General features: G+C 43.6%; 1 pseudogene; it reads left to right on the top strand.

The window, feature by feature from the left end:
* Positions 1-717: 717 nt before the first annotated feature.
* The window catches only part of LOC141213276 (UDP-glucuronic acid decarboxylase 1-like), a 116672-nt pseudogene continuing 98926 nt past the window's right edge, over positions 718-18463 (top strand).

An 18463-nucleotide genomic window follows, 5' to 3' on the forward strand; every position in this document is an offset into this window, starting at 1 on the left:
AAGAGGCGACTTCAAAGCTGTGCAACTTGTAATGGAAAACAGTTTCCGCACCTGCGTTGATAAAATTTAAGGGCTTTTGTATTATTGTTCAGAATAAAATTTAATTGTCAATGTTATGCTTGTGTTAGTAAATATCATTTTATATATAAATCAAAATAAATGTTATTATTTTCTGGCCACCTACTTTTGGACCACCCTGTATATGTGTGTGTGTATATACATGCATACATACATACATGTTTAATAGCCCATATGGCAACGTTTCAGTCCAAAATTGTGGCCCTTTCTCAAGCATAGGTAAGGTGCAAGTGCAGAGTGTTTAAGGCGATCTAATTACAATAGTAATCAGCAGCAATTACATGAAAAGTGCATAATATACATAATCTTTCAGATAAATAATATTACAAGACATGATGGTGCATAATCAGTGTAAATGACTTAGTGCAAAACAACAATGTAAACAGGCTTACAGCCATAACACTCATATCAATACATAATTGATCATATGCAGCAGCTGTGTATACAAATAGGGAAACATGGCTCACCCCAATTTGCATTTGCATATAGCGCCAAAATCTCGGCGTTCCTGTAGCTAATACCACGCATGTCAGAACAGGAGGTAAGGACTTCCGCATCTGTGCACTAGAAGACCAGGTATACTGGCGCCATCTTGGAAAAGGGCATATTGCCCACAACATCTGTTGCTATTAAAAGCCAAGAGCAGGCCACTCCCTTGACATGCTCCTTCTTCTCGGACTGGCTGTTTCTTACAGCGGAGAGCTTCACACTGCTGTGATGTATTGTCCCAGAGGGGAGCAGCTGCTGTCACACTGAATTACAAGTGCTCTAATGATAACAGAAGTGCGCAGGGCATCTCATCTTTATAGAGGGCAGGGACAGTACAACTTATTTATTTTATTTATCTCCGGAGTACCCCTTTAAGTCACTTCAGTGGCGCTTGCCCTCGCCCCATCCAGCTGTTGGGGGGAAATGGCTGAAAAATGCCAAGAGGCATGACCTTTTGGTGCGATTTTTGAGCTGTGAAAAATCTTGCAACATTTTTATTGTAGCGTTTTGGTGCAAACTGTTATGAATCGGCCCCCTGGAGTTTTTTACTGGCTGCAGATTCCTTACACATAGGGTATGTGCAGAAGCATTTCATTATAAGAGTTTCTTAATATAATAATTTTGTACTACCTATTGTGAATGTTGATGAATTGGGTCCCTAAACAGATCTAAATGGCATAACCCTTTCAACTTCTATTACACTAAGCCCACCTCCATATGTCATCTGAGTTTTAAATATTACAACATTTGATGTTGGTAGAAGATGCAGCTCGGGGGTCGGTACTGTTGCTCTGCCTCAGCCCACGCCTTGATTTGGGATATCCTTGCATTTCATCACACAAAACTGCTTCATTAGAGACCACGTTCAGGTTCCAGGGCAAATATTCTGTGGAAAATCAATTATTAAAGGGAGTCTTTCAGCAGGTGTTTGCTATGTTTTTGTAGTGCAGCATGATGTAGGAGCAGAGATCCTGATTCCAGTGATGTCACTTAGTGGTCTGCTTGGTGTAGTTTTCTTTGCTGCCGGTCTAGCAGTTGCCTGAATGCTGTCTATATGACTCCACCCACACCATTGATTGGCAGCTTTTGTGTACATTGTGCATAGGCAGAAAGCTGCCAACCAGTGGTTGGATTACACAGCGCAAATGAACCACGTGGCGTGAGACGCCTAGTCATCTAGTAATGATCTCCAGCTGATAAACCGTTGAATTTATTATTTTTTTTACTATTGAAACAACCAGCATTAGCCAGTAAGTGACACATCACTGGAATTGGGATCTCTGCCTCTACATTATGCTGCTGTCAGATTAAATGGATGGCAAAAATCTACTGACACATTCCCTTAAGTTACATGAGGAACAATTGAAACTGATATTAATTGGATAGGTAATAATTGTACATTTTTCAGGAATAAGTCATTTTAGAAATAAATTGCAATTAAAGTTCACTGTTACATGTGGTGGTGGTTTTTCTTTTTCTTCACAGTGGCCCAAATTTACCATTTAGCCTCTCCTGCTTCTCCTCCTAATTACATGTATAATCCAATCAAGACGTTAAAAACCAACACAATAGGAACCCTGAACATGTTGGGTGAGTTGCTATATAGCATGCACATTTATGTAACTGCTGTCCAGAATGTTGGGGCGTTTTTTTCCATGTCTAAGTGAAATGCATAATTTTTAGAAAGTTGTATGATCAACAGGCAGTATTGTATCAATAGGAGAAGAGCGGATTATGTGATTTTGTGGGTAATTATTCAGTATAACTCTTAATATATTGCTCTAAGCATAGAAAGAGCAGAGGTTTAGGAGTCCAGTGGGAACTTACTGAATGACCACTATCTGTCTGCACCGCTCTAGGGCCGGCTCTAATTGAGCCTTTCACTGGACTTGTATGCATAGAAAGAACAGGGGTTCAGAGCAATATATTAAGTTAGGACAAAAAACTGGCCAATATAAAACTAAAGTATGAAACCTGGTATCAGGACAAGTAGTCCAGTACCAGGTTCAAATTGCCTACTCATATCAAATGGGGGAAACACGGAGAGCACAAGAGTAGTTAGCAAAGAGGCAAAATCTTTATTAATGATACATGATCACAACAGTAAAAAGTAAATAAAGAAATGACATAGCAAGGGGATCGGGAAAACACAGTGCCGAAAGCTAGACCGCCCCTGGCAAAACACTAGCTAAGCAATCCAAATTACAAAAATGCAAGTAAATCAACAGGCATAAGGAACACTCCATGGGTATATAACCACAGATAAGAACAGTAGATAAAAATGCAAGTAAAACTACAGGCATAAGGAACACCCCATGGGTATATAGCCACAGATAAGAACAGTAGATAAATATCACAATTAACCCCTTTAAAAAGTCAATGAGGCAAATATACACACTCAGGGTAAGTATAACAATCACTGAGTAGTGACAATTTATGTAAACATCCAAGATGGGAGTGAGTTACGTAACTACCCTATGCCATGTAGTGCTAGATAAAGAAATGTATAGAAAGAGTACCCGGACCTAAATGAAAACACTCACCCAGTGAGAAAATGTCCGGGATACAGAACGCTCGTTCAAGTTGCCCAGTGTCAGAGTGTCCAAAAGACAGGAAGCTCGCAAGGTGCCAGGGGAGTCAAAGACCGTGCTGCATGTGAGGACGCGCCCCGACGCGCGTTTCGCTTTCTTTTTCAAGAGGCGCTGTATGTCTGCCTGACAGGACCTGATTATATACGCCCACAACTAGTCATGTGGTGCTTAAAACAGAAACTCATTGGAGTATAGCGGCGCGTGTACCCGAAGCCGCGCCCCCCGCTACCAACGTCACAGCTGTCAAGTCTCGAGCGCACACCAGGGGGCGTGCCTAGGAAACGCCCCCGGGGGCGCGCCAGGGACAGGAGACAGCCGGACGCGGGCACGGGCCGGCAAAGAGCCGGAAACTATATGCACCATCAATGTGTGAAAGGAAGCAGAGCTCAGTGAGACAGACCAAGAGTAGTGGGCTGAAAACTGAATAATAAGATACACAGTAAGTAAGACAAAAATGCTCTTAGGCATAAACATATACATGAAATAGCTTAGTGGAACATGATTATAAAAAAGAGATCCATTCAATAACTCTAGATGGTTATAATAAATACCCAAAGGGGTGAGTATAAACAAGTCAGAAAATATATGTATAAATATAAGGACTAATCAATAGAGCCATTTCCGACGGGGAGAAAGATGAAAAAATGGAGGAACTCTTGAAAGATGCTCCATCATGTCCGCTATAGGATGCCTTGAAACAAGGAGTGAAAAAGGTCCATATGGCACACATAACCAATGTATTAGTAGCCACGAGTCTAGAAACATAAAAAAAAAAAAAAAAAAAAAAAAAACACAATTAGAAACAGGATAAAAACAGGCTAAAAACAAGAGCACGGACTTTAGATCAGAAAGAATAATGAACACTGAGGGAGAGCAAAAGCCAGATACAGGGAACCCAATCATAAGTATGAAGAAAAGCTCAAATTTTCATTAAGGCCGCGCGGTGCCAGGGTGTCAAGGGCACTAATCCACCTGGCCTCTTTTTGTGCAAGGCAGAGTTTATAGTCACCCCCCCGAGAGCCCAGATGTACCACGTCGATTCCACGCACCAGGAGGCTGCGTGGGTCACAGTCGTGTACTTGTTTAAAATGTCGCGGTAAGGTTCTGAGCTCCCGGGGGTCCGACACAGATTTGGCTGCGCCAATGTCCCGCACATGCTCCCGCACCCGTACCCTCAATTCCCTTGTGGTGAGACCAACGTAGATTTTCTTACAGCTGCACGTGGCGTAATAGACCACGTGCGTAGTACCACAGGAAATATATCTGAGGATTCGGTAAGTGCGGGAGCCATCCGAGCTCGTAAAGGACGAACTACGAAGGACATTGGCGCAGGCTCTGCAATGGCCACATGGATAGGACCCAACCCTGGGACCGCGCGACCCAAACGGATTAGATGCTGGTGGGACATAATGACTTGAAGTAACCAGATCGCCCAGATTTTTAGCGCGTCTGGCAGTCATTAATGGAAATGGTCCCACCACGTCCCTCAAGGAGGGCTCCGCCCCAAGAACATTCCAATGTCGTGAGAGGACCCGCCTCATAGAGAGCCACTCATGATTATAAGTGGAAATGAAGCGGGTCCTCTCAGGAGGCCCGGAAAGAGAAGGTCTGGGAGAGGGATATAATAGAGAACTGCGGGGGGTGCTGCGAGCTCTACCATAGCCACGGCCGATGCAGCGATTACTGTAGCCTCTCTGTTTGAAGCGTTGAGTTAGTACTGCCGCCTGCATTTCGAAGCTAGACTCCGTCGAGCAAATACGCTTAATCCTTAGGAACTGTCCGACCGGGACGGCCCTAATGGTAGAAAGGGTATGACCAGAGGCAGCATGCACCAAGGAGTTCACCGCTGTGGGCTTCCTGTAGACGTCAGTCTGAATGAGGGAGTGCGAGTCCACCATCAGAGTGACATCCAGGAAGTCCAAGCGTGTAAGGCTATAAGTGTACGTCAATTTAATACCCCACTCATTGGTGTTAGGCCGCCCCATGAAGTCATCAAGCTCCCCCGCCGAACCCCGCCAAAAGAATAAGACATCATCGATATACCTGAGCCATGCCACGACCCGGTCGGCGCCACGCACACCATCGCCCCCAAAAATGTCCCTCTCCCAAGCACCAAGGAAGAGGTTTGCATACGATGGTGCACAGGCCGCCCCCATGGCCGTCCCACGTCGCTGCAGGTATATCGTGTCTTTGAAAAGAAAATAATTATGGCAGAGGATAAAGCGGAGGAGCTCGAGAATGAAACCCCGTGAGGGGCCGTCCAGGTCGGAACCCCCAAGGAAGAGCTCGACTGAAGTCATACCAAGATCATGATCTATACAGGTATACAGACTCTCCACATCGGCCGTGACCATGATAGTGCCAGGTTCCAAGGAGATGCCATCAACCCTAGTAAGGACGTCCGTCGTGTCACGTATATAGGATGGGAGGGTCCCAACAAGTGGTCTCAAATGGCTGTCAACATATTGTGAGATGGGACCACATAACCCACCCAGGCCGGACACGATCGGACGTCCAGGGGGGTTAACGGCATCTTTATGTACTTTGGGGAGTAAATAAAAAGTAGCTGTTTTCGGGGAACGAACAGTTAAAGCCTCCACAGTCCTCTTATCAATAATACCCCCCTCACAAGCCCGGGCCAAGATACCCTGCAGGGTGGCGGAGAAGGAGGCCGTGGGGTTATATGACAGCCTAGAGTAAGTCTCCTTATCTCTCAGCTGTCGCAAAGCCTCCCTCTCATATTTGTGGTGGGGCCACAGGACGATATTCCCTCCCTTGTCAGCCGGCTTAATGACTGTGTCCTTAAGAGTTTGAAGTTGTCGAATCGCTTGGCGTTGGACGGAGGTTAGGTTATCAAACCTTCTCCGTGTGGAGAGTTTTTTAAAATCCTCCGCCACTAAATTAACAAAAATTTCCACTGCCGGACAAATAGACAAGGGAGGGAACCTCGTTGACTTAGGAATCCTAGCCTGTGGTAACCCACCTGAGGGAGGAATGGTTTGTTCCAGTAAAAGATCCTCCAGGTGTTGCAAGGCCTCCTCCTCCGTCACCGCCGGGACATGATCACCATCCGGCCTAGAATGAAGTTTTTTCAAAATCAATTTTCGAGCAAACAGGTGGAGGTCCTTGAGGGCCGTAAAGTAGTCAAATGAATTAGTAGGAGAAAATGACAGGCCCATAGCAAGGACCTCCATCTGTGTCTCGGTCAGAGTGTGATTGGTAAGGTTCATGACGCGGAGCCCTCCACAAGGATCACCAACCTGAAAGGGAACCGTCTTTTTCCTCCTATTATTCGGTCTCGTCTGAATGTTTCCAATAGGTCGAGCCGCGGAGCCTCCCTGAGAGTCCGCGCTGACGACAGGTAAATGGCCTTCACTAGAGGTACCTGAGGCAATCGAGGTGGACCTAGACCGTATAAAGGAATTATTACGAGATCTCGGTCTTGGATTTTCCATCGGTGATCTCCACCGGTACACTCTATGAGTGGACATGTCCATTATATCACGTTGAAATTTTTTTGTTTTCAAAACTTGAATCTCCTTGACCAATTTCTGACAGTCCACATCAATTTCCTCTTGAAGTTTCTTAAGGTCCTCACTAGGCAAATCCTTCTTAAGTTGTACTTGTAGAAGGTCAATCTCCGATTCTAATTCCCGAAGAGATTTTTCACTGTACTCCTTGAGAAGACCCAGGAAACCAAGTGAACAGTTATTAGCCAAGGATTCCCACTTGTTTTTAAAAGATTCATCTTCAATTTTAAAAGAGGGGAAAATCTGTATCCTCAGGCCTCTAGGAATCAGAGATTTCTCGATATATTTAGTGAGGAAAGCATGGTTCCACCAGGTGCGGCATCTCCGCTTAATTAGGGCCCTGAAGCTGGCAATTCCCTCCCTCAGTGTCTGATCAATGTCCGGCACCACCAAACCCCCGTTGCCGGATAACTCATCTAACTGCGCAAGCCAAGTGGTATCTCGAGCGCGAAAGTCCATTATGGGCCAAATGAAAACTGTAAAAATACAGAAAAACATATATAAGACAAAAAACTGGCCAATATAAAACTAAAGTATGAAACCTGGTATCAGGACAAGTAGTCCAGTACCAGGTTCAAATTGCCTACTCATATCAAATGGGGGAAACACGGAGAGCACAAGAGTAGTTAGCAAAGAGGCAAAATCTTTATTAATGATACATGATCACAACAGTAAAAAGTAAATAAAGAAATGACATAGCAAGGGGATCGGGAAAACACAGTGCCGAAAGCTAGACCGCCCCTGGCAAAACACTAGCTAAGCAATCCAAATTACAAAAATGCAAGTAAATCAACAGGCATAAGGAACACTCCATGGGTATATAACCACAGATAAGAACAGTAGATAAAAATGCAAGTAAAACTACAGGCATAAGGAACACCCCATGGGTATATAGCCACAGATAAGAACAGTAGATAAATATCACAATTAACCCCTTTAAAAAGTCAATGAGGCAAATATACACACTCAGGGTAAGTATAACAATCACTGAGTAGTGACAATTTATGTAAACATCCAAGATGGGAGTGAGTTACGTAACTACCCTATGCCATGTAGTGCTAGATAAAGAAATGTATAGAAAGAGTACCCGGACCTAAATGAAAACACTCACCCAGTGAGAAAATGTCCGGGATACAGAACGCTCGTTCAAGTTGCCCAGTGTCAGAGTGTCCAAAAGACAGGAAGCTCGCAAGGTGCCAGGGGAGTCAAAGACCGTGCTGCATGTGAGGACGCGCCCCGACGCGCGTTTCGCTTTCTTTTTCAAGAGGCGCTGTATGTCTGCCTGACAGGACCTGATTATATACGCCCACAACTAGTCATGTGGTGCTTAAAACAGAAACTCATTGGAGTATAGCGGCGCGTGTACCCGAAGCCGCGCCCCCCGCTACCAACGTCACAGCTGTCAAGTCTCGAGCGCACACCAGGGGGCGTGCCTAGGAAACGCCCCCGGGGGCGCGCCAGGGACAGGAGACAGCCGGACGCGGGCACGGGCCGGCAAAGAGCCGGAAACTATATGCACCATCAATGTGTGAAAGGAAGCAGAGCTCAGTGAGACAGACCAAGAGTAGTGGGCTGAAAACTGAATAATAAGATACACAGTAAGTAAGACAAAAATGCTCTTAGGCATAAACATATACATGAAATAGCTTAGTGGAACATGATTATAAAAAAGAGATCCATTCAATAACTCTAGATGGTTATAATAAATACCCAAAGGGGTGAGTATAAACAAGTCAGAAAATATATGTATAAATATAAGGACTAATCAATAGAGCCATTTCCGACGGGGAGAAAGATGAAAAAATGGAGGAACTCTTGAAAGATGCTCCATCATGTCCGCTATAGGATGCCTTGAAACAAGGGGTGAAAAAGGTCCATATGGCACACATAACCAATGTATTAGTAGCCACGAGTCTAGAAACATAAAAAAAAAAAAAAAAAACACAATTAGAAACAGGATAAAAACAGGCTAAAAACAAGAGCACGGACTTTAGATCAGAAAGAATAATGAACACTGAGGGAGAGCAAAAGCCAGATACAGGGAACCCAATCATAAGTATGAAGAAAAGCTCAAATTTTCATTAAGGCCGCGCGGTGCCAGGGTGTCAAGGGCACTAATCCACCTGGCCTCTTTTTGTGCAAGGCAGAGTTTATAGTCACCCCCCCGAGAGCCCAGATGTACCACGTCGATTCCACGCACCAGGAGGCTGCGTGGGTCACAGTCGTGTACTTGTTTAAAATGTCGCGGTAAGGTTCTGAGCTCCCGGGGGTCCGACACAGATTTGGCTTTAATGAAAATTTGTTTTTGTTTTTTTTTTTTTATGTTTCTAGACTCGTGGCTACTAATACATTGGTTATGTGTGCCATATGGACCTTTTTCACTCCTTGTTTCAAGGCATCCTATAGCGGACATGATGGAGCATCTTTCAAGAGTTCCTCCATTTTTTCATCTTTCTCCCCGTCGGAAATGGCTCTATTGATTAGTCCTTATATTTATACATATATTTTCTGACTTGTTTATACTCACCCCTTTGGGTATTTATTATAACCATCTAGAGTTATTGAATGGATCTCTTTTTTATAATCATGTTCCACTAAGCTATTTCATGTATATGTTTATGCCTAAGAGCATTTTTGTCTTACTTACTGTGTATCTTATTATTCAGTTTTCAGCCCACTACTCTTGGTCTGTCTCACTGAGCTCTGCTTCCTTTCACACATTGATGGTGCATATAGTTTCCGGCTCTTTGCCGGCCCGTGCCCGCGTCCGGCTGTCTCCTGTCCCTGGCGCGCCCCCGGGGGCGTTTCCTAGGCACGCCCCCTGGTGTGCGCTCGAGACTTGACAGCTGTGACGTTGGTAGCGGGGGGCGCGGCTTCGGGTACACGCGCCGCTATACTCCAATGAGTTTCTGTTTTAAGCACCACATGACTAGTTGTGGGCGTATATAATCAGGTCCTGTCAGGCAGACATACAGCGCCTCTTGAAAAAGAAAGCGAAACGCGCGTCGGGGCGCGTCCTCACATGCAGCACGGTCTTTGACTCCCCTGGCACCTTGCGAGCTTCCTGTCTTTTGGACACTCTGACACTGGGCAACTTGAACGAGCGTTCTGTATCCCGGACATTTTCTCACTGGGTGAGTGTTTTCATTTAGGTCCGGGTACTCTTTCTATACATTTCTTTATCTAGCACTACATGGCATAGGGTAGTTACGTAACTCACTCCCATCTTGGATGTTTACATAAATTGTCACTACTCAGTGATTGTTATACTTACCCTGAGTGTGTATATTTGCCTCATTGACTTTTTAAAGGGGTTAATTGTGATATTTATCTACTGTTCTTATCTGTGGCTATATACCCATGGGGTGTTCCTTATGCCTGTAGTTTTACTTGCATTTTTATCTACTGTTCTTATCTGTGGTTATATACCCATGGAGTGTTCCTTATGCCTGTTGATTTACTTGCATTTTTGTAATTTGGATTGCTTAGCTAGTGTTTTGCCAGGGGCGGTCTAGCTTTCGGCACTGTGTTTTCCCGATCCCCTTGCTATGTCATTTCTTTATTTACTTTTTACTGTTGTGATCATGTATCATTAATAAAGATTTTGCCTCTTTGCTAACTACTCTTGTGCTCTCTGTGTTTCCCCCAATATATTAAGTTATATAAAGTAAGGAAATATTTTTTTTTATAGTATATATCAATTGGCTCCGCTACATTTCTATAAAAATCTCCAGATCGGACGGCATTTTCTACTTGACGGGTTCCCTTTTGAAAAGGGAACTGTGCTTTCGAAATGCTTTATCTATTCAATAAAAAATGTCCTTGCAATGTGGAGAAATGCAAGTAGCTGAGTACAGGCACCAGGAAATTTTTGTGCCAATTTTTAGGTCTCACCCCTGGGTATAATTCCATTTTGGTGTGATTGTAACATACACAAAATTTCGTAACATTGTTAGTTTTGTGATGATTGAGTTACCAGTAAACAATGTTGCAATTATTTGTAATGTCTTGCAGCAAAGTAAATGTACAACTTTACAGTAGTTTCACTTTTTTTTTTAACGAAACACCCTTTATTTGCTTCAGGATAGTCATGTCATGGTGATGCTTTTCCACACACTGGATAATAAACTATTTCTAGTCTTCTTGAGTGCTCAGTGATGAATTGAATGTGCTCATGAGTGCAATGGACAGTGGCGTACCGCCAATGGCGGCAGACCACGCGACTGCTATGGGGCCCGTGAGCCCAGGGGGCCCGTGAGCCTAGAGGGCCCCATAGTAGTCCAGGGGCGGACATACCGCCGCCGGTGCAGCTGTGCTGGGTCCCCACCATGGAGCTGCACTAAGGGGCCCGCAAGGTGCAGCTGCTCCCTGCACGCGGCGCGTAGGGAGCGATCCCTGCAGCTCCGCTGCTGTCAGGAGAAGAATAGCAGCGGAGTTGCAGGGATCGTCCTCTGCTTCCTTCCTGACCCAGGCACGTGCAGCTTCATGACGTCATCATCCAGCGCGTGCCTGGGTCAGGAAGAAAGCTGCCGGCAGCCAGGAGAATGCTGCAGGGGAGCGAGCTGAGCTGCTGAGGTAAGTATTTATTTATTTATTTTTTTTTTTACTGAAACACTGGGGAGGGGAGGTGGGGGGACAGAGCAATATGGAGGCGCTGGGACAGAGCAATATGGAGGCGCTGGGACAGAGCAATATGGAGGCGCTGGGACAGAGCAATATGGAGGCGCTGGGACAGAGCAATATGGAGGCGCTGGGACAGAGCAATATGGAGGCGCTGGGACAGAGCAATATGGAGGCGCTGGGACAGAGCAATATGGAGGCGCTGGGACAGAGCAATATGGTGGCGCAGGGACAGAGCAATATGGAGGCGCAGGGACAGAGCAATATGGAGGCGCAGGGACAGAGCAATATGGAGGCGCTGGGACAGAGCAATATGGAGGCGCTGGGACAGAGCAATATGGAGGCGCTGGGACAGAGCAATATGGAGGCGCTGGGACAGAGCAATATGGAGGCGCTGGGACAGAGCAATATGGAGGCGCAGGGACAGAGCAATATGGTGGCGCAGGGACAGAGCAATATGGAGGCGCTGGGACAGAGCAATATGGAGGCGCTGGGACAGAGCAATATGGTGGCGCTGGAACGCGTGTGCCCCTAGTAACCCGATGTTTATCATGGTTACCAGCCTGATCGCTGCTCCCGCTGGTCACACACAGAAAAATGGTCCAGGACACTTTGCAGCGATCAGCGACCTCACAGCAGGGGCCTGATCACTGCAAAGTGTCACACATAGCGACATCGCTGGTGAGGTCGCTGTTGCGTCACCAAAACTGTGACACAGCGGCGATCTCGCTAGCGATCTCGCTAGCGATCTCGCTATGTGAGATGGGGGCTTTAGGCTGCATTCTCACATTTGTGTGAAATGTCCTTGTGCTGCCAGATTTTTTTATCGGATGGTCCACTGACTCGTACAGTTTTATAGATCAATTCACACATCCATGAAAATCACGGATCTGAGAATGAGATCTGTGAGGGTCAGGGAATGTCCTGTTCTGATCCGATATTGAGGATTAGAATAGGACATGCTTAATGCGTCGGTAAAACAGGGCAGCACACCGACACTGCACACGGATGCAGGAATGTAGCCTTATTATGTATAGCACAGTCCCTTAGTATATAGTGTACTCACTTATTATGTATAGCGCCATCCTTAGTTATATAGTTTCCTCTTTTATTATGTTTAACACCCTCCCTTATTATGTACCATCATCTTTAGCTGTAGGGGCTCACAGTTGGGGGATGATCATACTGTGTTAGGGTCAGCATACTTTTCCCTGGAAGTTGAGGTGGGGTACAGTAGGGTCATTATGCTGTGCATGTGGAGGAATTCACCATGGGGGTATCATACTGTGTTTGGGGGGCCCTTTTATTGGCATCACACTTTATGGGGCAATGAAAGAGATCTAGGACTCGAGCAGGAGGAAAATTACTATGTAAAGGATGGAAAGTTGTGAGATCTGATCTTTGGTGACCCCGACAATTTATTTATTTATTTATTTTTTTGGGGGGGGGGGGGTTCCAATCAGAGCTTCTGCTATGGGGCCCCATGATTCCTATGTACGCCCCTGGCAATGGAGCGTTCAGCGGCATCATTCATGATTTTCCATCCAGCGACTTGAGGATGCATCATTGTAACTTGCATTAGTGTGCCATAGACAAGGATCTTGATGAAGAAAATCTTGGTTTATTTCCAGTGCAACAAACAGTGTTTTTTGTGTTGGACGACATGAAGTGTTGAAGCTTCTTGTGTGACACAAGGTCTTCGGCAGGCTGCACGCGAGTTGAGCAGACATCGTTGCCTTCCTTCTGCAGAGCCAGAACCATCTCACTGAAATAGCTGTGTATCAATTAAAATTTAACTTTTAATCAAAGACTTATAAAATAAGGTGCAAGTGCTCACAGACTAACATATACACAATAAAAGAGTGATCCACTCATACACTCCTTTTCTCCAGTTATCACACCCAACAACATCAGGTGTTCACATGACCTTTCACATGTATAACTGGTTACCCCACCTATACTCAAAGCAGGAAAATTTACCCAGAAAGGTCCTGCTCAGATACAATAATGGTCATGCAACGAACAGCATCTAATGGTACACTTCAGTGACCATCTTATTTTAATACTAACTAGATAAGGATCAATGTAAAAGATATGTTGAAAGATGCTTGTTGGATAGGAGAAAATATAAAGGTAACATATTTATTTAACCCATAAAGCAGCAATTTGTAGTGTTAGAGTCTTCCCAAAATAAATAACCCTCTTTCATGGTTATGATACTTAAATTGTACACATACACCAAGGGCCAGGGACAGGACTCGCTTAATTTCTAACCCTATACCACATATCCCCAGTTTAAATAGACCTGGGAAAGAGAAAGGGAATCTAAATGGAATGTGCTCCAAAGAGTGCTTGTCACACCCAGGTGTGCGGCAATGGGCCTAAACAAAAGCGCTCAGGTCCATAACCCTAGAACAACCCCTATTGCCAGGGAGATAGGCAGTCCCTGCGGACATATGCATTCCCCCGTAACCTATGCGGGGCACCTTGTGGAACCCTTATGTAAACTCTATAAAGGAGCTCCACATGCCCTTTCTCAGCATGTACAGAGTCAAAAATTACATTAATCTTGTTTTTATGCTTGACCGAAAGGGACAAATACTAGCAGAAGCAATACCTCTGATTAGACAATAAATCCATTAAATGAAGAGAGGTGATGGTCACTGGTATTTTAATGTCACCACAAGAGCATGAGATGAAAGAGGAAGAAGGGGAAAATATATTAAACACATAACCCAATAATAATTGAGTAGCCAGTTCCTTTTGGTAGTGCGAGACATAAAGGACCTGAGCACATACAAACAGGAGGAAAGAAGGAAAAAGGACCAATGGGCAATATCCCTCTTTTTGTCCCTAACTAACTTAATCCCTACCTACGTGGAGGTTGGCACCCTACCATCCTACGCCAGTGGCGCCCCCAACTCATTAATAATCATAATTAAGCCCAATAGCTATACCGCCAGAACCATCTCAACCTTTTCTGCAGTTAGAACCTAACTGTTAGAAAAAGCCAGACCCACCATAATCTCAGTGAGGTACCACAGGTGTCTGTGGAAAGTTTTTATTGCTGCCTCAGCAACAGGTTGGTTGATTCCTTTGTATGCTACAAGTTCTTGGAGTAATGTCAAGTCATTTCACGGAGATGTGGCTGGGATCTGACAGCGGTACCAGCCTTCAAGTATAAGCAGGCAGTAAAAGTGCAAAATTGACGGAGACTTTTTAACTCTGTCAAAATTAAATGAAATTGGTGACGAATCATGAAGATATACGCTCTGAATATCACTTTGGCCATCCATCAAGCATGATGGTAGGCGCCTGGAGTGTTGATGTGTATGTCTGGGTTTGCCAGTGAACCAAGGAACAGGAGTGCCAGTGTTAACAATTCCTTGTAATCATCTCTTGGATGGCATTGTGCCAGCTGGTTGGTGTAAAATTCAACTAGACACTCCTTTTTAAGTGGTCCTAGCTCAGTTGAAACTCCATTCAAGCCGAAAACCTTTGTTTTATCCAGTTGATTCCAGGCAACTTTATAACTTTATATTTGGACCTGTTGGCACCAGACACAATTTAACAAACATGTGAAACACATTTTAAAGAAGGCACCACCTAGTACTCGGGATGAGCCTGCAGCATGTGATGAATTGCCAATTTACCAGAAACCAGAAAGAAACATGCTATGGATACAAGGATCACCAAAAATAGAAAATATTTTATTGAACCATTCAGCAAACAATTAAAAACACTTAGTCAAAAATTACATGAAAACACTGTTAACCTAAAATAAGCCTAAATAGCCCATGCATCTCAAACCGCCAACCATAAAGAGTCTAAAAGATTTATAATAGTAGAACAGTACAGCACTGAGGACATTTTCATGTGTTGTTAACAATCTATGCCTAGAAATATATGAAAGACTCGATGGTCAAGGTGTAAACATTTAGAACATAGTATGATTAATTATAGACTATCCATACAAATTGTGGATAGTATATGTTGACAAAAGTACCAACAGAAATAAATTGGCCGCCTAAACTTGTCAAAGTAATAGATGAACTAAAATAATACCTACTCTGCCAATTAGAAAAGCAATGATAAAAATGACATGCATTGTAAGCATCAAATAAGTGCCATAAAAGAACTAACAGAGCTGTTGGAGATAAATGCAAGACACATAATTGTGTCAAAAGGAAAATATCGCAAACCTTTGAATGCCATGATATAGCAAGATCCTCGATTAGAAAATGGTTGGAAGAGAGCTGCAGGGCAGAGATGCCCAACGCGTGTCGCCAAACAAACTGTGGCTTCCTCACGGGTCTGTATCAGCTGAATGAATTTGTTTAAATGAACAGACCATCAAAGAAAGATAAATGGCTGTTCGACTTTACCGAGAGCAACCATATTGGGGATACAATTGCGCATGCTCCGGACCGCAACATATTCACATATCAAAAGGAAATGTGCTACCGCACATGTGCACATTGACCAATTTGCGTTCCAGTCACTTATTGACATTCACGCATGCGCGTGAGGTAAATGGCATCAATTTATATGGTGCATCTTGTTAGAGGCGCGTACCGCGCATGCAAAGTAGAGCGAACAGTCTGATCCTGTGCATCGCACCCAGAAGGGGAGCGTACGGATGCGCAACTTTAATCAAGTATACACATCGCATTTTTTTGTACATTTTTGTATGAAAAGATGGCGTAATACCAGATTTACCCAAAAGACCATCAGATCTCAATATGTTACAAGATGCGTTATATTTCTAAGCAAGTAACCAGAAAAAAAATTGTAAGCAATGGTTAGAATAAAAATGTGCTTGCAAGAACACAAGGCAAAATATTTGAGTCCCTAAATGCATAAATATTACAGTAAAGGTAATTGAAGAAGGCAATTATAGATAATTGAAAAATATCACTATCTCAGGACAATGGTAATCGGTATCCCTATTAGATGAAGCATGACAATCACAATAGAATTCTAAAACACACGAGCTGAGTGTTACCATCTCCAGAACCAATTCCAATTACACTCCCCAAATTAGATAAGATAATATAGGTATCAAGGATCCAAACTGATGTATTATAAAGTTAGCAACCCATGCAAATATAATCTGGACCTAAATATAGGAAAATACTTATGCCAATATAGATAATGTATAATCATTTTTATACCATATACCCTTAAAAGGATATCAGTCTAATGTTTATAAGTATATTGAATGATTTCCATCAGCGATGTCAAACTCAAACAGAGGGCCAAAATAAAAAATACTTGGAGAAAGTTGCAGGCCAGCCAGTATACAGTATAATGGGCCCCACACAATCATCCATACAGTATAATGGCCCCACAGGGGTGGTGGTTCTGGTGTCACGGGCCATGTATAATCACCCTGCAAGCCAGATTTGGCCCACAGGCCAGAGTTTGACACGTATGATTTACATAAACACACAGAAGAATACAATTTGAGATCAAATAAATAAGAGGACGAAGTCCAAATAAGCCCAGTTGGGGTAGTGACGTGTGAGGACTTAAAGAGATTGCAGTAAAGGTGGTTGAAGTCCTTTCTTTTTCTTCACTCTGAATCATCTTTCGAGATTATCTGGAGGAGGTTTCCGGGATCTTGTCCTCCGTCATGTTTTTGTCACACAACACGTCACTACCCCAACTGGGCTTATGTGGACTTGGTCCTCTTATTTATTTGATCTCAAATTGTATTCTTCTGTGTTTATGTAAATCATACGTGTCAAACTCTGGCCTGTGGGCCAAATCTGGCTTGCAGGGTGATTTTATATTTGTCCCGCTACACCAGAACCACCACCCCTATGTCATTATACCGTATGGAGGACTGTGGGCCCATTATACTGTACTGGTTGGCCGGCAACATTCTCCAAGTTTTTTTTATTTTGGCCCTGTGTTTGAGTTTGACACCACTGATGTAAATCCTTCAATATACTTATAAACATTTCCATGATATCCTTTTAAGGGTATATGGCATAAAAATGATTATACATTATCTATATTCGCAGAGTTTTTTTCCCATATTTCAGGTCCGGATTATATTTGCATGTGTTGCCAACTTTATAATAGCTCAGTTTGGATCCTTAACACCTCTAGATTACCTTAGCTGATTTGTAGAGTGTAATGGTTCTGGAGACTAACACCTTGTGTGTTTTAGAATTCTATTATGATTATCATACTTCAACTAATAGTGATACCGATTACCTTTGTCCCGAGATGGCGGTATTTTTCAATTACCTTTTACTGTAATAGATTCATGCATATTTATGTTGTCGCCGTTGTCTCTGCAGTTGCTACTACTACAGCAAAGTTCAGCCGATGCTGTTGACTGCCGAACTTGCTCAGTTTCCGTTTTTCTTCACTTCTCTGCCTATAATTCTCTCCTAAATCTTCTTTCCTCGACCTTGACCAGCTTTTTGTCTAATGTTCCCATGCTTCCACGACTACCTTTTTCTCTTTGAGGAAGCAAGAAGTCACATTCTTCCTTAAGTTTCATGGCCTCAGCGTGAGCGGCATCAAGTTTCTTAACAAATTCCTTCTCCTTGGATTCTTGTGTTTTGGTTCTCTGTTTAGCATCCTTCTTGACTCTTCTATTGACCAAAAAGACCCTTCACCTTACTGATCACGTGATATTTTTGCCTTGTTGAGATTTTTGCTTTTACCCAGAACCAAAGTACTTTGTTAGCTGTGACAGTAGCACTGGTACATGTTGGTTGCGATTGTGTACAGAGCAGGAAATAAAACCTGGCCAACACCTGCCGATTCGCATGCTTGCCCTCCGCTCCATTCACTTCAGGTGTTGGCTGGACAGCTGTCTGTTACACAGGGATTCACTCATCCATAGTTTTAATCACCTTAATATCGTTCATCAACGCTTGCAAATTACTATTATAAATTATAGTAAGTGAATTTCAGGCAAATATATATTTAGACAGTAAGACACATGGGAGTGGTATAGGCTGCTGCGGGAATATTTAGGGATTAGAGTTACCTAAAACAGTGAATAACACTGAATGTTGTCTGTAATCTGGCAAGTTTACTTTGAATCCATCAATAGTTTGGTTACCAAGAATGCCACGTCACTGAAACAAATAGAGATAAAAGAATAGCCTTCCAAATATCCTAATGCAGGAG

Source organism: Phyllobates terribilis, unplaced genomic scaffold (genome assembly GCF_046119375.1).
Source record: "Phyllobates terribilis strain yellow unplaced genomic scaffold, ASM4611937v1 Scaffold_191__1_contigs__length_3620865, whole genome shotgun sequence".
NCBI lineage: Eukaryota > Metazoa > Chordata > Amphibia > Anura > Dendrobatidae > Phyllobates > Phyllobates terribilis.